General features: G+C 36.5%; 1 long non-coding RNA gene across 7 annotated transcripts in view; it reads right to left on the bottom strand.

The window, feature by feature from the left end:
* LOC116274875 overlaps nucleotides 1–22,309 on the bottom strand; it is a 70,666-nt gene that overhangs the window by 23,525 nt on the left and 24,832 nt on the right. For 5 of the 7 annotated variants that reach the window (XR_004183660.1, XR_004183663.1, XR_004183661.1 and 2 more), the window contains 5 exons: nucleotides 15,069–15,259; nucleotides 12,746–12,886; nucleotides 12,447–12,618; nucleotides 9,112–9,224; nucleotides 2,031–2,325 (listed from right to left, as the gene is read on the bottom strand). This is a non-coding gene — a long non-coding RNA (uncharacterized LOC116274875). Of the gene's footprint in view, nucleotides 1–2,030; nucleotides 2,326–9,100; nucleotides 9,225–12,446; nucleotides 12,619–12,745; nucleotides 12,887–15,068; nucleotides 15,260–22,309 lie in introns of all 7 variants that reach the window. The other 2 variants (XR_004183664.1, XR_004183666.1) reach the window with 2 other exon arrangements.

Here is a 22,309-nt window from a genome sequence, read left to right as displayed (position 1 = left end):
CCTTACTGATTTTCTGTCTGGATGTTCTATTCAATATTTTGTGTGTGATATTGAGATTTTATTTTTTTGCTGTCGATTTCTATCTTCAGATTTGGCAGTACTTGCTTTATATATAAGTGCTCTGATGTTGAGTGTTTATTTAACTGTTATATCTTCCTATTGAATTGACCCTTTTATCATTTCATAATGACATTAGTCTTTAGAGATCATTTTGTACTTTACATATATTGTTTATGATGTAAGTGTAGCCACTTTTGGTTTCTTTTGTTTACCATTTATGTGAAATAGCTTTCTTATCCTCTTACTTTCAGCCACTTCAAGTCTTTAAATCTAAAGTGAGTTTCTTGTAAATGGCATATCACTGGATATTGTATTTTGTTTAATTCATTCATCCAAGCTGTTCTGTTTGATTCATGAAATTAATACATTTACATTTATGGTCATTATTAATAGGTGAGTACTTAGTACTGTCATTTTGTTGTTTTCTGTCTACTTTGTGGTTGTTTTCTCATTCTTTTCCTCTGTTTCCATATTTCTTTATTATTTGATAATTTTTTTAGTAATTTGATTTCATCCTTTTTCTTCTTTGTGTATTAGAGACGTTTCTCCTGTGATCAGCTCAAAGCTTGCATAAAATAGTTAGTGGCTGTAATTCTCTGTTTTAATTATGTAAAACACTGCACTTTTACTCCCACATATACACATACTTTATGTTCCTGTAGTCAGTTTCTTTTTATATTGTGTATCTATAAACAAATTTTTATCGTTTAACTTTTATAATAGAGTTAAAACTAAATTATACACTACCATTACAATGTTACATTAATCTACATATTTCTGCATATTTACCCTCATCAGTGAAATTTATGCTTTAATATTCTTTTCTTTTCTATGCTGTTCAGCGTATTTTTGTTTCAATTTGAAGAATCCCCTTAAGTATTTTTGGTAAGGCAGGTATAGTGCTAAAAATCTCCTTCAGTGATTGTTTGGATGAGGAAAACTTAATCTCTCCTTAATTTTTAAAATACGGTTTTGCTAGGTCTTTTCTATTCTCTTGCTAATTTCAAAATTCTCTTTGTCCTCTAGTTTGGCTATTAATTATATATATATATTTTTTTATCACATAGCACTGTCTTCACTCTTTTTGTTTCTATACTTTTCCTCCTCTCACTGGATAATTTCCAATGAACCATCTTTGAGTTTGTAGGTTCATTCTTCTGCTTAATTGAGTCTGATGTTCGACCTCTATGTTTCATTTTTTAACTTCATTCATTGAATTATTCAACTGTAGAATTTCTGTTTGGTTCTTTTTTATGATTTCTATCTCTGTTGAACTTTTAGGTTTGTTCATGCATTGCTTTCCTGATATGGTTGTGTTGACTGTCTGCCTGTCTGTCTTTGTTTTATAGCTCACTGAGCTTTTTAAAAATGATTATTTTGAACCTTTGCTTACATAATTGTATATATCCATTTAATTGCAGTTAGCTACCAGAAAATTGTTGTTTTCCTTCGGTGGCTTCAAGTTTCCCTGATTTGTTTGTTTGTTTTCCTTGCATTGATATCTGCACATTTAGGAGAGCATTTACCTCTTTCAGGATTTATGGATTGGTATTGGTGAGGAAAGATCTTTACCTACAGTGGGTATGGGTGTGTTAGCTGAATAGAGTGAGGTGCTTCTGGCTCTGGGCACAGTGATATAGTCTACTTCTCTCCATCAGCTGAGGTCAGAAGACCATTGAGTTCCTCAGCAACCAAGGCTGTGTATGTCCGTGACAGCAGTGAACGTTGTTGAGGCTCTCAGTGGAGAAGGCTGCTGGGGTTCACCTATTCGCTGTTTCTCCCATTGGAGGGAGTTATGGTTAAGGGGATATTTTTTAGTGCCAGATCTGGCACACAGGAATGCTCATGGCCGTGGTCTTGCCAGTTTGTGATGCATAGACACTCACAGGGTGGCTGCAAAACCAAGGTACAGAGCATGGACACATATGGAATAATTATGACTTCAGGGCCCAGGGCACAGGTGTACTTACCATAGTGGTGGCTCTGGTGTTTGAAGCAGACATGATAGGATTCTCATTGGTGGAAGCAGTGAGGATTCTCTAGTGACCATGAGGGTTACTGAGGTCCTCGGCAGTGAAGGCTGCTGGGGTCCTTTGAAGAGCAGGCCACTGAGGACGAGTGGTACCCACGTTGTGACTGACACTCACAGCTCCTGCAGCTCTTCTTTGTTCCAGCTGTCTCCAGACATCCCAGATATACTGAGCATGCTGATCTTCCCAGCAATCTGGGTGCAGTGAAGCTGAAGCAGGTCATTAGAGAAGTGACCTGAAAAGATAGGGTAGCTGGTAGGTCACTTGCTGTACTTTTTCTCCATGAGGAAAACTTCTGGGCCAAGGAGAATCTTTTTGGCATAAGCCATGTTGCATGGAGGATGGAATGATGCAGGCAGAATGAAACTATACTCCCTATCCTTTCTGTGGAGCTAGTCTCCATTATTTTACTGTGTTGCCGCAGTGTCCTAATTTGGCTCCTGAGTGCTCTCAGGGCTATTTTAATTCATGGGGAGCTGTCTAATTCTTTCTTATAGGGGACAAAGACTGGGATCTTTTACTCTGCCATCTTGCTGATATGACATCATAATGTTTCTTTAGAGATTTTCGGAGGAATTCTAAATTTATAAATATTACTTTCAGAATTTTTCTCTATCTCAGTCCAGGTGGTTACTTCCATGTCCATGTCTCCAAGGCCTCTAAGCATGAAAGGGAAAGTCATAACTTCCACAAAAGAAAGAAGAAGAAAGCAAAACGACTCAGGCTCAATTACAGGAGTTGATCAGGGCTCATATTTCTCCTAAGTACCTGTACTTCTAGCTCTGAGCCTTCCCTGCCTCTCCTGATTTTCCCAACTCACTTTTATCTTTCCTCTAGCAACTGTAACTTCCTTCAAACCTATGTTGACTCCAACTCGTACACAGTCTCTTTTAATCTTGATTTCTGGCAAACACCACTCTCACCAAGCAGTTTTAAATAATAGGCTTTTATTACAGATTCAAAAAGTAACAGTACGGTGTTACACAGAAGCCTAACAGAACTTCAAACATAAAATTGAGCATTTCATATCCCTTTGTCTAAACCCATTCACACTACAGGGAGTTTTTTACTTCTAGAACCCTGCCTTATCTCCTCTATCTCTTTACAACTTCAGCTTCTTTCACTTATTCCCTTTCTCAACTAATGCCAGAGGAAGCACAAATTTCATCTCGATTTATTAAGCAGAGCAACACAAACACACAAGCACACATGCATGCACACATGCACACACACAACCATAGATATTTTTGCTAAAATTAATAAAACGATAGTTGGCTACCCAGTTAGGCTAAAAAGTTAGGTTATGCGGGAGGAGATATTTTTACAGATAAGTTGGGAAAGCACATAAAGTCACAAAGGTCCCTCCCCTACAAGATATCTTCTAACCTTCCGCATGTCAAAATGAGCTCTATGTTGGGTGGGAAGAAAATCTTGTAATAATTATACTTCTCAGTAAATAATTGAGATACTCTCTTCGGAATATTCTTTACCTGGGAAGAAGTTTCTCCTAGGTCGTCACTATGTTTAGGTTTTCTGAAATTCTAGGGAAATGCCTGATACATGGAGGCTCCACAGTAAATCTTAGATGAATTTGAAAATGGTGTAGTCTGGTTTTTCTGGGTTTTCTGCAGTCCACTTATGTTTTATATTTATCAGTTTCATTTGAATATATTGATTTTATGTCTGAGAATTATGGTTACTGCTCAGAAAGATAACTGGATCATCCTTCTATAGTTTGAAAAGTTTTGACTTACAGACCTAAATAATTTCACTGCAGCAGTAAAACCATCATGCTTCTGAGGGAAAATCTAAGTCGAAATAGAGAATATTAGTTATGAGAGGGAATGAAATAAGATATTTAAGCATGAAAGGAAAAGTAATAACTTCCACAAACCTAGAGCAGAAAATAGGCCATCTGTCCACACACTCTGCCACTCAGATCCTCCGTGGGCTTGGGTCGCTGAGACTTTTAGTGTAAACACAGGATCCCCAAGCCCACAGGGGGATCTTTTCTGGTCACAAAGTTAATTGGTAGCATCTACTCCTGACTGTATGACTACCTATTGAGGTATTTATCATCACAAAATCATAAAATTATTCCTATCTCTGCTTGTTTTTCTCCTCACAAGAAAAATGTATAGGCCGGGCGCGGTGGCTCAAGCCTGTAATCCCAGCACTTTGGGAGGCCGAGGCGGGTGGATCACGAGGTCAGGAGATCGAGACCATCCGGGCTAACATGGTGAAACCCCGTCTCTACTAAAAATACAAAAAACTAGCCGGGCGTGGTGGCGGGCGCCTGTAGTCCCAGCTACTCGGAGGCTGAGGCAGGAGAATGGCGTGAACCTGGGAGGCGGAGCTTGCAGTGAGCCGAGATCGCGCCACTGCACTCCAGCCTGGGTGACACAGCGCGAGACTCCGTCTCAAAAAAAAAAAAAAAAGAAAAATGTATAAATATGAGCCCAATTATGACAGTTATTATGAGTCACTGATATGGTGACTCACCTCTGTTTGCATTAACATTTGCTAACAATGCGAATAGGGCTCAACCCCTCACAAGCCCTCCTACAGCAGAGAGGAAAAAATAAACTTTTGGTATTGTCTTTTCTACTCTAAGCCACAATAAACATCCAATATGCCCCCATCTTTTAGGCCATCTGCATATAATAAAATATTAATTTTGCAACTAAAAGAAAGGAGAGTATAGCAAATATTGAGTATATTGAGTATATCACATCTATGTAAGTATCTGTCATGGTTATGAACAACATATGATCAGTGTTAAAGCCTGAAAGTATTCTGCACAACTTCCAGTCCTACTGTATTAGTCTGTCCTCACGCTGCCGATAAAGACACACCCAAGACTGGGTAATTTATAAAGAAAAGAGATTTAATTGACTCACAGTTCCACATGGCTAGGGAGGCCTCACAATCATGGCAGAAGATGAATGAGGAGCAAAGTCATGTCTTACATGGCAGCAGGCAAGAGAGCTTGTGCAGGGAACCTCCCATTTATAAAACCAACAGATCTCATGAGACTTATTCACTACCATGAGAACAATATGGGGGAAACCACCCTCATGATTCAGTGATCTACACCAGGCTCCACCCTTTACACGTGGGGATTATTACAATTCAAGGTGAGATTTGGGTGGGGACACAGCCAAACTGTATCACCTGCCTTCTCCATTTGAAGGGTGACTAATCAAAGCCCAGGGGAAAGTGACCAGAGACCCAGGGCTAAAGACAAAGACTCCTAAATATCAACTGACTTCTCCATCCAGTGTACATTACATATTTTATTGATTATGTTGTAAAAATGGCTATAAGAAAAGGGCAAATTCTAACAGATGTTTGGATATGATTGAAAAAATTCAAAGTCCTAAAGGTTTTCTAAGAATTCAATTTTCTATAAAGCTTCAATTTTTCTATGAAGGTACTCCCATAGACTAATGAGAGGAGAAGGTGGTACAAGCATAGATATTTTCCAAAACTTTTTGGTATCATGAGCTCGATAAATCCAGCCGTGATAAACTGGATATTTGTGTCCCCTAAAAATTCATGCATTGAAATCCTAATCCCCTGTGTGATGTTATTAGGAGATGAGGCCTTTGGATGTAATTAGGTCATGAGGGTGCAGCCTCTATGAATTTGATTAGTGCCCTTATAAAAGAGAATCTGGAGAGCTCTCTCTCTTTCCACCATGCGAGTATATGAGAAGTTGACTATCTGCCACCTGCAAAAAGGCTCTCACCTGTGCAGGCATCCTGGTCTCAGACTTCCAGCCTCCAGAATTGTGAGAAATTAATTTCTGCTCTTTATAAACTGCTCAACCTATGGCATTTTGTTATAACCTATGGCATTTTGTGAACTAAGTCACCAAAATTTTGTCAATCATCACCAAATTCTATAGAAAATCTGTTGTTGATTTCTTTTAGAAGTTGAGGAAGATAAATATAGAGTATGTGGATTGATTAAACTTTCAGTGATAGTCAAAATAATCCAGATAAGCAGTAGATATATCAATGTTATTCTCAACTGATTTGGATTCTAAGATAGATAAATAGAGAGAGACAGAGAACATCCAAAAGGCAGGGAGGAGAAAGTTGGCCAACTTAAACCATAGTGAAATATATTCTTAGCTAATTCAGCTTATGAAATCAATTAAACATTTGTAAAGACTTGTTTACAATGTACAATCTTGCAGTAATAGTGAGACCACATCCCTCACTGAATCCCTATTAAATTTCTTAGCATCTGTATTTTACTACAACAAGAGACCTCTATGAGCATCTAAACTAGCTTTTATTGACATCGTTAAAGACTAAAGGCCTTTCATCAATTATATATTATTAGCCAAAATAAAGTAGTAGATGAAGTACCCCCAAATTTGGAAGGCTTTGTAAGGACACAAGCATATCTTTAATTTGGGAGGATAATTTTGGAAAAAATAAATTCTTACTTTATTTCCCAGTATACATTATAATTGCTAAACCAAACAAAATGCTTTAGCACCTATTCTTTAGAGAACATTTTCTTTGAAGCCATATCATCCAAAGCATTTAAAGGCAAATGGAAGGCGTAATCATGACATGTTAGGCAATTTGATGAAGCCTGCATATTGAGACGTTTTGGGTCATCATATTCAAAATGAACTGAAAGAATTAGAGCCAATGGGTAGGAAAAGCAATTTAAGATCAAATTTACAGATTCAATTCAAATTGCACAAAAGCCTAGACTAACATAGTGAGAGGAAAGGAGAGAAAAGAAGATAAATTTGATTCAAAGACAGTAAAGGCAGCAATAATTGAACAGATAACTTATTAAGGATAAGAGCAAAAAGCTAATATGTGTCTAATTTTTATAGCCGGAAACACTGACATAGGTGCTGTTTATAATAAAAATGGAGAAAATTTATGCCATATCTATGGGCACCTATATGAGAGCTGGGAATTTGTTGTTGGACTACCTCACATCCTAGAAAATATTAGCTCATTCATAGAAAAAAATGTGAGTGAGAGATTTCCAAACAGATTCCAAAATTTTTTCTTGGAAAATATTTTTGTAAAAGCTTGAACTCTTTGAAAGAAATTTTATTTACTCAGATTTTTTTTCAGGTAAAATTTACATATAGCAAGGTTCACCATTTTTAGATATACAGGTCAATGTGTTTTGAAGAACATAAAATGTCACATAACCACTGCATTAGTCTTTTCTCACACTGCTATAAAGAAATACCGGAGACTGGGTACTTTATGAGGAAAAGAGGTTTAATTGGCTCACAATTTTGAAGACTGTACAGGAAGTATGGTGCCAGGATCTGCTTGGCTTCTAAGGAAGCCTCAGGAAACTTGCAATTATGGTAGAAAGCAAAGGGGCGCAGGTACATCTTACATCTTACATGGCCAGAACAAGAGGAAGAGAGAGCAAGGAGGGAGGTGCCACAGACCTTTAAGCAACCAGATTTTATGAGAACTCGCTCACTATCATGAGAACAGCACCTAGGGGATGGTGCTAAACCATTCATGAGAAACTATTCCCATGATCCAATTACCCCCCGCCAGGCCCCACCTCCAACACTGAGGACTAAAATTCAGCATGAGATTTGAGCAGGGACATGGATCCAAACCATATCAATCACTAACACAACTGAGATATAGATCATTTCCATTTCTCCAAAAAGTTTATTTTAGCCACTTTGTAATCAATCCCCTTCCCTCACCCTTAGCACCTGATAAATGATCATCTAGTGTCTGTCTCTGTGATTTTTCTGAAATGTCAATAAATGAAATAGTGTACTATGTAATTTCTGTGTTTGACATTTTCCCTTATAATGCTTTTGACCTGACCCCATGTTATTACATGCATCAGTTTTTACTTTAATTATACTATACGAATATACCACAATTTGTTTATCTATTCATTAGTTAATGGATGTTTGGGCTATTTACAATTTGGGGCAATTATGAATAAAGCCACTGTAAAATGTATGCCTAGGACTTCATACAGATAAATGTTTTTACTTCTTTTAGTTAATTCCTAGAAGTGAGATTGACAGATCACATGCTAAAGATATGCTTGACTTATCAGAAACTGCCAAATTATTTTCTAAAGTGATAGAAAAATTTCACAAGCCTAATTTTAAAGGCTGAAATTATAAAACTTCTAAAACTTCTAGACAAGAACCGAAGAGAGAATCCTGTAACTTTAGGTTAGGCAAATACTTCTTAGAAGAAGAAAAGCATCAACTATAAAAATATATATAAATTGAAATCACTCAAAACACCTTTGGTTCTTTGAAAGGCACTGCTAAGAAAATGAAAGGACAGACCACAGACTAAAAGGCAGACAAAGTTGAAACTCCTCTTAGGGGCCTGCCAGCATCCCCAAAAATCGTGGAGAAAAAAGAAAATCTTGAGTTCCGTCAAGGGAAATTCAAGGCACCTAGCTAGCTCTAAGAAGTAAATAAACAATCTGATAAGCAAGAAGGTAATAACAGCTTAAAACCATAGCCAAAAATGTTAGAGTCCCAGGATGTCTGGCCCCCTATAAAAACTAGAGATAACATCTTAACATATGTCCTTGAGCTGTTTTTTCAGAATACTGGACCCTCACCAAATGGAAAATGCCATCTGCTAGCACATAGACCTCAGATAAAGGGGAACTGAGGACTGAACTCTTACCAACAGTCTTTGTTCTAAATCTCTTTTGGAGATCTTTTAGAGGGGCCTGGAGAAAGTCACACCCACATGCCAGACCTTAACGTTCCTTTCTGCTGACCCCAAGATTTTAGACAAAGCTTTTCTTCCTTAACCAATTGCAAATCAGAGGATCTTTAAATTCGCCCACGTTCTATAAGCCCTACCAAAAAGATATCCCTCCCTTTTAGGTTAAACCAATATACAGACTCCTGTGTGTATTTACAATTTTGCCTGTAACTTCTTCTTTCCTGAAATTTACCCTTAACTTTAAAACACTCTTGCTTGGAAGCCATGAGGGTGATCAGGTCTTACGTGTGAATTACCCAATTCTCCTTGCTTGGTGCCCTGCGAATAAATGCCCTCTTTTCTCTAGCTGCAAAATCTTGGTGTGGATGTTTGGCTTTCCTGTGCCAGGCAACTTGAACCAGGTTTCATTCTGTAACAAAGGAATATATTTACAAAACACATATCTGATAAAGCATGTGTATCTAGATTACATCAAGAACTCTTACAATTGAATAATAAGAAGATAGCAAATGAAACTTGGGTTAAAGAATGAATAAACGTTCACCAGAGAAAACATACGGGCAGCAACTAGGAAAATTATGTGAAAGTTGTTCAAGATTGTGAATGATGTATTCAATGTCAGTAGTGACTAGAGAAATGCAAATTAAAACCGTAACCTCTATACACCTGGAGAATTGCCTAAAATTCAGAAAAAATTGCAAAGTACAAGTGAACATAAAGAACAACTGGAACATTCATAAAGCTTGACCGCTTTATGTTTTGTTTCTGATTGTAGGTTGGTACTGAGAATATAACAGTCTTCCGTGAGAGATAGGGTCTTTTCCTCTATAACATTGCTCAAGAACCACCTCTTACAAACAAGCAGACAAAATTCTCCCATTTTCAGCAAACTTGTTTTGCACGAGACACTTCTATGAAAACATTTATTACAATTAGTTTATCTTGGAGACCAAGGTCCCTCTAACTGCTCTTTACATATAATGGATATACTCAGCTTGAAAGACAGAGAGATAGAAAGAGAGAAAGAAAAAAGAGATAAAGAGAAAGGAAGGAAAGAAGAGAGAAGGCGGGTGGTGGAGCAGGAGGAGAAAGAGAAAGAGAGGGAAGAGATCTCCTTCTAAACCAGAGGCTCAAATAATGTAAAACTAAATGTGTCCATTGTCCTGAACTATCCAAATAAAATTGGATAATTTTATATTTTTAAACCTACCTCACTATTGTGGATTGCCCTCTATCCAGAATGATAGCATTTGGGATTTTCTATTTTTAGTTATCTTTTCTAAAACAGATCTCTTAGTTACAGAATATATTTTAATTGTCTCTACTCAGTGTATTGTGTAATAATAAAACTAGGACTCCTTTATTGTATGGCATATTGAAACCAAGAATTACTAAACTAAGAGGTCTGATCAAAAGATTCCTTTTCTACATACCTAACCCACATCAAAATGAATACTTCTGGCTGAACTGAATTTGGCAAGAGTTGTTTGGGCAGTTATGTAACCCTCCATTCGCTTTGCCTACATATGTCCCCACTGGCACTCACTGCTGGGCTAAGCAGAATTTAAACCAGGAATTTGCAGAAGTCAGTACTGAAAAGCAGCAAGGAAGCAGCGAGGAATCAGCAGGTTCAGATCCTGGTAGAGGCCCAGGTCACAGGGGTGAACAGGGGCATCCAGGGGTCAAGAACATCCAAAGCCAAGTAGGACAGACACCAAATGTCATGGTCAATAACTGGAGCCAAGGAGCCACTGGGAGCCCAGGAAGCATCCATGATGACACAAGACAGGCAACAGCTTCTAGAGACATCAAATTCTCCAGGATACTCCAGGTAACTTTTTTAAGTTAACATGCCGGAAGCAACTCCAGTTCTATCCATCATAAAGATGCTATTCTGACAATAAAAACCTGTGCTTACTGTGCATCTTTCTATTGTTCTTCCTTTTGTTTATAATGGTTATTGTCTCTGTCAATGAGCACAGTGACGTGATTTTAGATCTTCCCTGCTTCTTTCTTCAACCTGATCATTGTTAACTCTTCAGAATCATGCCATATTCACTTTTACACATCCCTTCTGGCCATAGTGGTATATCGCACAGATTAGATACTTGATAAAATTTTTTTTACTAATTTTTTATTATTAAATTTAGAGAGCACATGTGATGTAGGAGCAGCTCGGCTGAAACATTTCTTGATGATGACAAATAGATATCACTCATGATTGAACCCAAGGGAAGGAAAACTTTCCTAATCATTAGAAATAATAGTTTTTTTGACAAAATAATCCATAACTCAGGGTTGAAAGAGGAAGTGATACAGAAGCCCTGTGGGAGATAGCGGCATAACTTTAACTAGAAATAGACAGTTTAGATTCTAGCGTTTTCTTACTAGGTGTCTTGAGAATTACTTAAATTTTATGAGCCTCACTTGCCACACCTGCAAAATGTAGTTAAATGACAACTTACCTACCTGGATATGGAGGGTTAGACCAAACATGCCTGACAGATTTTATAAAAATGAGGCTGCCTTTTGGAATAATAGAAGAGATCTACATTAGTTTTTAGAGAAATTGTATTCGAGGTCCTTTCCAGTAAAGAGCTGTGTAACTTCAAAAAATACAGAATTCATTTACATATTAGTATATAATTTTATTTTCAGAGATTGGAAAAAAAAGCCTCAGGACAAACAAGGCCATTAAGCCTTCCCATTTCAATCAAATGCTCAACAAAGTGCTCTCCATCACTGGGGAACCACAGATTCTGAACAAACTCTACTGTAACTCCTCAGCTGTCATTAAAAGTGGCAAAGCGCATGGGTCACATTTGAAAGTTTAGAATGCCCTAGAAATTATTGGAAGAAGAAACACGTGTGGAAAACTATTAATTGTTAAATGAACCAAATTACAAATTCCAATTTTTTGATCCGGATACATTTTTTTCTTTCCCAAATATTATTTTCATTACTAACAAAAAATGCACGTAAGAAAAATGAAAAGAAAGAAAGGCATTATGCCAGAGACGTGTACTATCAATGGACAAGAAATTGAAGAAATTCTCTTTTTTTTTTTTCGGAGAGACCGGGTCTCACCGTGTTGCCCAGGCTGATCTCGAACTCATGGGCTCAAGTGATCCTCCCACCTCAGTCTCCCAAAGTCCTGGGATTACAGGCTTCAGTCATCACATCAGCTAAAAAATTTATTGATGATGACAAGTACATATCACTCATAACTGAACTCAAGCAAAGGAAAGCTTTTTGAAACATTAGAAATAATATTTTTTCAACAAAATAACACACAACTCAGGGTTGAAAGAGGAAGTGATATGGAAGCCCGGTGTGAGATAGCAGCGTGACTTTAAGAACTGTGCCTTTCCTAAACACAGAATGCATTTAACTATAGCATTCACACCTTGCAGAAGTTTAGCTTGATCATGCAGAAGTTTAGCTTGATCAATAGAAAATTGGGACTTTGGCAAAGAAGACTTCGATTACTGGCATTAGAAGAGAGAGAAAAGATAAATAGTTCTCCAGATAACTTTTAGCCCCAACACACAAAAAGGATAAATGACTCAGCACAGCAATAAAATCCCTGGAAACTTTAATTTCTACAGTAATTCTTTCCCCACATACTTACCACCTCGGCAACTAAGATCCAGCCCAGAAACAGACACTCCTAACATTCTGCCATCAGAGGATTAAAATCTTGTTGGTTTAGAAAGTCGACACTGGAAATCAAGCCAAACAACTTGGACGATTCCACTACAGACAGGAAAAGAATGTCTTTTCATTGTGTGTGTAGTGTTTCCCTAGTAAAGAAAATACAATAAACAAAAACAAAACAAAAAAAACACCAAGTGTTGTCATGGTGAAAAGATATGCCTGCAGCAACGCAAATTGACTTTGTAACCCGGAGAGGAAGGTAAGCATACTTACCTGTTTGCATGGCTGCATAGAGTCCTGGCTCAGTGCCTTACTGAGGAGGTCCTCCCCAGTTGCAAAGGATGGATCTATACCCTCCGTTCTAAAAATTGGCACTATTGGCAAATAAGGTGACACAGGAACATACTCAGTATTCTGAAAAGAAGCTCAAAGGCAGTAAATATCATTTCTCTAATGAAACAGAGTTAATACAATAAAAAAGAGATAACGTTAGCATTCTCCATGGAAATTTAGAACATATGGCATCCATAAATCAAGAGCAAGATACTATGATAAATGAATCAAAGAAGAATCAAAAGAATTTAGAAATCTAAGTGCTAAAATTTTAAAATATTCTATCTAAGGAGTGAAATGCATAATGAACTCAGACATTTTTTTCTTTGTTCTTCAGCACAGTGAGTCATCTATTTTATCAAGAAATTATCCATCCACGTGCACTGGTAGTCAGTCTTCTCTTAGAGAAAGTTAGATGGCAGAAACAATAAAAGGAAAATAGAAATTAATACTTTAAATAAGCATAATTCATTAAAGTAAGCTACATTTTTCAAAATACTTTTAAAATAAAAACTTCTTACAGATATTCCCAAGAATAAAGAAACAAGATTTTTAAAAAATCACCCATAGAGACACAGATTAAAGGCTAAAATTTAGAGGTCAAAGTGTTATACAGGAATAAAGTATAACTTTATACCAATAAACTTATAAATATAATAATAATAGTTACTATTATTTTAGAGACAGGGTCTCACTCTTTTACCCAGGCTCGAAGTCAGTGTCTCTATCACAGCTTTCTGTAGCCTCAAACTCTTGCGCTCAAGCAATCCTCCTGTTTCAGCCTCCCAAACAGCTGGGACTATAACTGCATGCCACCATGCTTAGCTAATTTTTTTTTTTAATTCTTGTAGAGGTAGAGGCTTGTTATGTTGCCCAGGCTGGTCTTGAGCTCCTGGCCTCAAGTGATCCTTCTGTCTTGGCCTTCCACAGTGCTGGGATTATGGCTATGAGTCACTGTGCCTGGCCAATACAATTATTTTATTGGAAAATATAAATGACCAACCTCACAAAATATTTCGAAACCCTGAATAGACCCATAACAAAGGCACCAGATTCATAAATCTTAGCAAAGGGTCAAGTTTTTAATTTTGCTCCAGACACTAGAAAAACATGAGATCCTTCAAACATTATTCATAAAGCTGCTATATCATTAATATTCAATGAATAAAGATAGCATAAAAATTATAATAGATAAACATCACTTATGTATATACTTTATTGATATCTTAAATGTAAATATTAGCTCATAAAGTCCAGCAGAAGTAAATAATATTGTACCAAGAGAAAAGCAGTGTTCATTGTTTCCAGAAATAAAAAATAGTTTAATACTGAGGTAATATCATGATATAATTCATTGCATTACACACTAATGGACAAAAATGATACATGCTAAAGTAAGTCACTTAATAAAGTAAGTATTCATTACTAATCAATACCTACACTTATCACTTCTATACTGTAAGCCTTTATCAGTGCAATTTAAGTTAAATGTGTAAATATAAAATGAAAGAATTAAGATTATATGAAAATTATCTAACTGGAAAGCCTAAAAGTATTGAGTGAAAATTTTTAGAATAAGTGAATTTTACTAGGTTGCTAGATTTTTCAAAAATATACAAAATCAATAGCACTTAATTTAACTAAAAATAATCAGTGATATAACATTAAAATATTTTTTAATTTTACATAATATATAAGGTTAAATCTCACATGAAATACACAGTTCCAAGATAAAGAGTATTTTTTGAAAGTATACATTTAAAAACACAAATGAATGGAAGTATAAATCCTGTACAGTCAAAAGACTAAATATTATAAAGATACCACTTGATAAAATATTTCAATAAATTCAGCATGGTTCAAACAAAAGTCCTCCTGTTTTCTCTTTTTGAAAAATTTTTATCTTTTCTGTTCTAGGGTTAACATCTAAGAGTAAATGATTGTATTGACAAACTCTGTTAAAAATAGATGTTTGAAAAATTACATCAAATCATGGTATGGCCCTGTAAAAAACCCCCATGACCGCTTTTCACTTAAATCTAAACTCTTTGCCATAATAAAAAAGACCATAGCTTCCATCCTTAGCTCATCCCAGGTTTCCTCTCACACACAGCACAACAGTTCTCTCTCCTCTTGCAGGTGGCAGAATAATGAGCCTCCAGAAAGGTCCATGGCCTCATCCCTGGAACCTGTAAATATGTTCTGTTATGTGATAAAGGGGAATTCAACTTGCATAAGAAATAAAGACTGCTCATCAACTGACCTCTTTCAAGGGCTCTCTGTCTAATTCAGTCTTGTGACACTCCATCTTAATCCTTTCACAGAACTTTAGCACAATTTGTGATACATTTTCTCTGTGTGCTTTTTATGGTCTAGATTCTTCACCAACTTCTATGTAAGCAAGGGCCTTATCTTTCTTGTTTCCTGTTATATGCCCAGACCTTCACACGGTACCTAAAACAGACAAATGACTAAGCAAATGTATGAATATACTATGAATTCATAATAAAATTGTATCATAATAGCACATAAGAGTATATATCAACAGACAAGATAAGATCCCAAAGATTCATGAAACTCCAATATATAATAGAGATTACCTTTTAAATCTATGAGTAAAAGGTAGACTACCTAATATGTTTTGCGTGCAGAAATTGGAGTCACTATTTCGTTTTAGGTATTACACAACCTCTTGCTATGCTTACAAGTAAAATCAAGACAACTTGAAGATTAAAATGTAAAAACAAAAAGAATATTTCATAATTTTAAAATGAAAAAGATCTTTATAATAGTAATATGAACCCAGAAACTATAAAGAGAAAAGATCAATACATTTGAGTACTTAGTCATTCAAATGTTTCATAACAAATAATCCCACAAACCAAATTATAAAACACTATAAGCAAATTTTAAAATAATGGAAAAAAGTTTTCTATCCATTTGAAATAGGTTACTATGCAAAATAGCAAAACTATCTGCAAATTAATACTAAAATAAGCAGACTTATCTTTGTAAATAAAAAAGAATAAAAATAATTAGTTTACCAACTTTACAAACAAACATGAAAAGACTTCAAAAAGCAATTCACAGAATTGACCAATAAACAAATAATAAGATCTTGAATCTTAATAATCAAATAAATACAAATCAGAACAATGAGATTTTTTATGCATCAGATTAGCAAAGATTGAAATACTTAATACTCATTTAAATGAGGAAGAAACCAGGCATTCTCAACCATTTAAGGAGGGTCCAATGGTACAATATATTTTGCAATACCTATCCTGCCTTCCCTTTGAACAAACAATTCCACTTTTAGTGATTACATACGAATTTACCCAAAGTTGTTATGCAGATAGAATAATCATCACAGTAATGTGTGTAATTACAAGAAGAAAAGAAGGAAAGACAGAAAGAAAAAGGAAGAGAAGGAAAGGAAAAGGAGGGAGGGAGGGAGGAAGGAAGGGAGGAAGGAAGGAAGGAAGGAAGGAAGGAAGGAAGGAAGGAAGGAAGGGAGGAAGGAAGGAAAAAAGAAAGAGAAAAGAAAGCTAGCTAGCTTAAGAGACTAGGTACAGAGCAGGGAATATAGAAAAGTTTCTCTAGGTGTAAGTTTGCACATAAGTTGCATAAAAATTGGAAGAATATGTACCAAACTTTTAACCATACTTATCTCTGAAGAGTTGATAAGGGAATCAAAAAGCCTTGACTAAGCATGTTTTTATGTGTTATTTTGCTTTCTGACCATTGTTTTCTGTCCTTGCAATAGTCTACTAAAGAACATGCTTTATATACTATCTCTCAGGGTAGGAGAAATTGGTAAATGATAATTATCAAATTCAAAAACATAAAAAGTTTAGAACTTCTAAAAATGATGAATTAAAATGACTACCAAAGCTCTTAGGGATCTCTAGGGACAACACTATTTCCCGAAAAAGGTTCTTGGATTTGGTATCTATCATTTAGAAAATTAGGGGGAAAGTTTAGGGGAAATAACTTTAATTCATTACACATCATGCTTGCCATTTTTCTGTTTACTTCCTTTTCTCCACTCTAGTGCCCAGAATGCTTGAGAGGAAAAGCAGTCAAAATGCAGTCTCAACGTTAGCAAAGAGCCAATTCTATTATGTAAAAATTTCATAAAACAAGTAAGAGCTATATAAGAAAGTTGTGACATATTTTTCATGGTACAATTGAAGCAGATTGAAATAAGTCCTCCCTGACATTTAGAGATGTCCTGGAACCCAATTGACAGTCATGCTATTCAATCTATAACCTTAGAGAGGCCATCTTTGTGGAACCAATCTCAGACCAGTAAGAGACGAATCTGGCACATAAATTATCTCCCTTCCTCTCTCTAGAAGGACTGTCATAAGACCAGTAGATCATGCAGTCTCTCCAGCAATAGTCCTACCAAATTAAACAGTCATGATACTTGACGTCAAGCGATGGCTAACTCAGTAACACACCCCCTCATATTCATTTTCTTTACTTCCTGCCTCACTCCTTTTTCCCTCTCTCCCACATCTCAAAGACTACACTCCCCAAGAAAGTCTTAAAACATAAACATTTGCCTAACACTACTTTCTAGGAAACTATGTTGCCTGGCATGAGCTTTCTCTATTTAAGATGCAAAAACTAACATTTCGAAAATTAAACTACAATTTCAAAAACATGTAGAATTTCAGTTCTATGACTTGATTATGATGATTTAGCTCTGTGTCCTTAGACAAGTTGGTTTCTCAGAACTCAACTTTCCAATTTGTAAAACTCATTTTCTTCTTAATAGCCATTTATTTCACTTATGCTATGTCCCAGATGTTTTACTAAACACTAGTGATACAATGATAAATAATACTAGTCAAGATCCTCAGTATTCCAGATAGACAAGTACATTGGATATTATGGTAAAATGTACTAAATGCAATGATAGAGTTATTCAAAAAATTACGGGTGCAAGAGAAGGAGCAGCCAGCTCATCCTTAGTGCTTTAAAAAGAAGAAAGTCTTCCTGGATGAATCAGTATCTGTAAAGATTCTTAAAGGATATGTAATTTTAGGTAAGAAATCATGTTAGAAAGGACATTCTAGGCAAGCAAACAGCATGGAAAAAAACCCCTGAAAGAAATCTATTTATGAAATACAAAAGATTACTGAAGCAAAAAATCATAGAGCCAAAGATGAATAACGAATGAAGAAAAGTAGACAAGGCTGTGTTTGCACCATTAAGACTTTGGGCTCTGCTGAAAGTGACAGGGAGGCAATAAAGATTTCTCAGTAGAGGCTGAGCGTGGTGGTTCATGCCTGTAATCCTAGCGCTTTGGGAGACCAAGGCGGGTGGATTGCCTCAGGTCAGGAGTTTGAGACCAGTCTGACCAACATGGTGAAATCCCATCTCTACTAAAAATACAAAAAAATTAGCCGGGCGTGGTGGCATGTGCCTGTAATCCCAGCTACTTGGGAGACTGAGGCAGGGGAACTGCTTGAACCAGGGAGGTGGAGGTTGCAGTGAGCCAAGATCGTTCTACCGCACTCCAGTCTGGGCGACAGAGTAAGACTCCGTCTCAAAAAAAAAAAAAAAAAGATTTCTCAGTAGAATGGCATGGTTGCGTAAACTGTTCCCAATAGTTTTTTTCTACTTCGAATTCTGTGACTGTATAACCCTATATTTTGTAATAAAAAAGAGGCTAAAACTGGCATTTTGTTGACGTCATATAGATTCTATGGTAGTGTGCTAGTAACAATATTTAAATAAAAGTTATTAATCATTTGATAACACAAGATCAATCCCATATGCATGATTTCATCAGACCACATCTGGAATGTTTTTATTATTTATAGGAAATATATTTTAGAAAAAATAATTTGAACCTGACAATATCCAAAAAGCATCCAAGATTATGAAAGATTCAGAAAACCATTTCTCAGGGGGAAAAAAAAAGTACTTTCTGTCTTCAAATTTCAAACAGCTGTCATGTGAAAAAAAAAAAAAAAAGAAGAAAGAAACAGATCTATGCAATGTAGCTGAAGCCTACAGATTTAAGATATAACTATAATCTGTGAAAAAGTTATAGGAAGCAAAATCCCAGCTTAATATATAAAAACAGAACATGACATAATTTAAGTTTTTCAAGAAAACATAAATAAGTTTTTACCATAAAACTTCAAACAGAGCTTAGAAACAATCTGTTTTTTAAAACCGGGTGCTGGTCCCTGGACATGAAATAATAACTTACCCTCCCATCACTTAAAAAAATGCTATAAAACTGAAAAAAAAAAATTAAAAGTTGAGTTTAGACACTGGGCATTAGACAGTAGAATACTGTAATATCTGAGAGAAGAGGAAAAAATGAGACCTTGGTCACTTTAGACTTCTACCCGGTACATTTTCTAGACCATGGAGTAGGGGGAAGAAAGCCAAGCAGAGCACCATCACCTCAGTGGTTTGAAAAGACAGATGGAGTTTAGAAAGGCTGAGATACCTGGAGTTTTCAAGACAGAGCACAGAAAAAGGATGCTACTAAGAAAAGGAGTTCCAAAAATACACACACACGCATTCCCTTAAATATGTTGCTGAATACTATGATACATACGCATAGGGTGAAACTTTATGAGACAAAGAATTAAAAAGCTGAATAATTTCCAATAATTTCACATTGGTCTGGGACATGTTTGAGTTTCAAGTAGGAAGAATAGAGACACTTTGTTGAACATCCTAACCATTGTGTAGAGCATAATTATAGACATATACCAGCTCCTATATTAAAGCTTGTTTAAGGGTAAAGGCTAATTTAGGTCCACTCTAATAAAATTTATACATAAGTTACAAAAGGATCAAGCTTACCCACAATAACTTAATTGTCTGCCAAAACAAAATCCAACACTCTTTAAAAGAAAAATACAAAATCCAAGTATTCAACAACATACTACTGTAATGCCCTGCTTCCCATAAAAGTGCTATATATTACAAGAAGTAGAAAGATGTGACACATAAACATAAGAAAAATCAATAAATAGAAACAGATTCAGAAATGGAAAGGAAGATGAAATTAGTAGACAAGAACTTTGAAAGAGCTTTTATAAACTCTCTGAAACATTTAAAGGAAAACCTGACGATAATGAGGAGGAACGGAGGATAAAAATAGAACAAATCAAAATTTGACCTCCAGGTACTGGAAAACCTGAGGTGACTAGTGACTGGACTGGGACCCCAACATACCACAGCAGCGCTACAAAAAACTGGCCAGATTGCTATGTGGGTGTCCATTATCTTCTCACCAGGCAGGTCCTTCAGACCTGGGCCTCCAGCCAGCCCCCCACCAGAGCTATCAAGCCAGCACCAACTCAGCAACTCCCTGGACAGAGCCTCCTGAGGCAACTGAAAGCCTCCCTGCTACTGCCAATCCTGTGGATCTGCCCTTACTACTCTCAGACTAATGAAGGAGCAAAGACCCTAAATGCTTTATCTACACCTCCAACAAGCTTCAGTAGGTCCAAAGAAAGGAGGTCACTCCATTTTTGATGGGTCCCACACACACCCCACTGCTTGTCACCATATAGGGAACCCCTGGCTTGGGCGCATAGCACAGACTTTCCATCCCGGGCTGATCGCACTGAACAATTGCTGATCTGCATCTCTCTGCGGTAGAGTCCCCAAGAAACAAGCAAAATACACTTGGCCACAAGCACTTACTAAGTTCCCTTCCTCTGCTGCCTCCAAGTTGGGGAAGGAATATAAACCCTGAGATTGCCTGAGGCTGAAGTGGACAGCCCAGGATTGCCAAATCACAGTCTATGACAGCACTCTAGTGGGAGAGGAATTCACACTTTCAGAGCATTGAAAGGGAACACAACAGCCACTGTGAGGAAAGATAAGGGAGCTACACAACTGAGCAAGAGTTTCCCAACTGACCAATAAGCCTAAGTACCACCTACTGAATCACACCCTAAACCTTCAACACCAAAACGCTTTATTAATACATTCACCTCTGATACCAGAGAGAAGAAGTCAGTTTCAAATAAAAACCATGCATAAAGCCTCAGCCCAGTGAACATATCAAAAAAAAAAAAAAAAAAAAAAAGAAGTCTATTGATCGTACTCAATCTACACTGCAGTTAAAGGAATACCTACAAACAGAGATGAGTAAGAACGAATGCAAGAACTCCAGCAACTCAAATGGCCAGAATGTTGTATGTCCTCCAAAAGACCGCACCTGTCTTCCAGCAAGAGTTCTTAACCAGATTGTACTGGCTATAATGATAGGAATAGAATTGAGAATATGGATAGGAACAAAATCATCAAGATTCAGGAGGACGGTAAAACCCAATCCAAGGAAAATAAGAATCACAATAAAGCAATACAGGAACTGAAGGATAAAATAGCCTGTGTGTGTGTGTGTGTGTGTGTGTATGAAATATATGTATCCATCTATGTCTCTCTCTCTATATTTATATATATATATTCTCTATATATATATTTTATATATATTATATGTTTATAGATATATGAAAACTGAGTGTGTGTGTGTGTGTGTGTATATACACATGAAAACTGAATGGGTCTGACAGAGCTGAATAACACAATACAAGAATTTCAGAATGCAATTACCAGTATTAACAGAAGAATAACCCAAGCTGAGGAAAGAGTCTCAGAACTTAAAGACTAATTCTCTGAAATAAGACAGTCAGGCAAAAATAAAGACAAAAGAATAAAAAGGAATGAACAAAACCTCCAAGAAGTATGGGATTATGTCAAGAGATCAAATCTATGAATTATTGGCATCCCTAAAAGGGAGGAGGAGAAAGCAAACAACTTGAAAAACATATTTCAGGATCTCATCCATGAAAACTTCCTCAACCTTTTTACAGAGACCAGCAGTGAAATTCAGGAAATACAGAGAACTCTTGAAAGATTCTATACAAGAAGATAAACCCCAAGACATGTAATCATCAGATTTTCCAAGGTTGAAATAAAAGAAAGAATGTTAAAGGCAGCTAGAGAAAAAGGGTGAGTCACCTACAAAGAGAATATCATCAGACTAACAGTGGATCTCTTAGCTAAAACCCTACAAACGAGAAGAGATTGGGGGCCTATATTCAACATTCTTAAAGAAAAAAGATTTTCAACCAAAAATTTCATATCCAGCCAAACTAAGTTTTCTAAGCAAAGGAGAAATGAGATCCTTTTAAGATAAGCAAATTGATATGGTTTGGCTCTATGTACCCACCCAAATCTCACCTTGAATTGTAATCCCCAAAATCCCTATGTGTCAAGGGCAGGACCAGGTGGAGGTAATTAGATCATGGGGGCAGTTTCTCTTATGCTGCTTTCATGATAATGAGTGAGTCTCACGAGATCTAACGGTTTGATAAGTGTCTGGCATTTCCTCTGCTTATACTCACTCCATCCTGCCACCCTGTGAAGAAGGTGCCTGCTTCCCCTTCACCTTCTGCCATGATTGTAAGTTTCCTGAGGCCTCCTCAGCCATGCAGAACTGTGATTCAATTA

Source organism: Papio anubis, chromosome 5 (genome assembly GCF_008728515.1).
Source record: "Papio anubis isolate 15944 chromosome 5, Panubis1.0, whole genome shotgun sequence".
In the NCBI taxonomy this organism is placed as follows: domain Eukaryota; kingdom Metazoa; phylum Chordata; class Mammalia; order Primates; family Cercopithecidae; genus Papio; species Papio anubis.
Note: the sequence above shows the minus strand (reverse complement) of the source record. Positions and strands in the feature narration are given on the sequence as shown.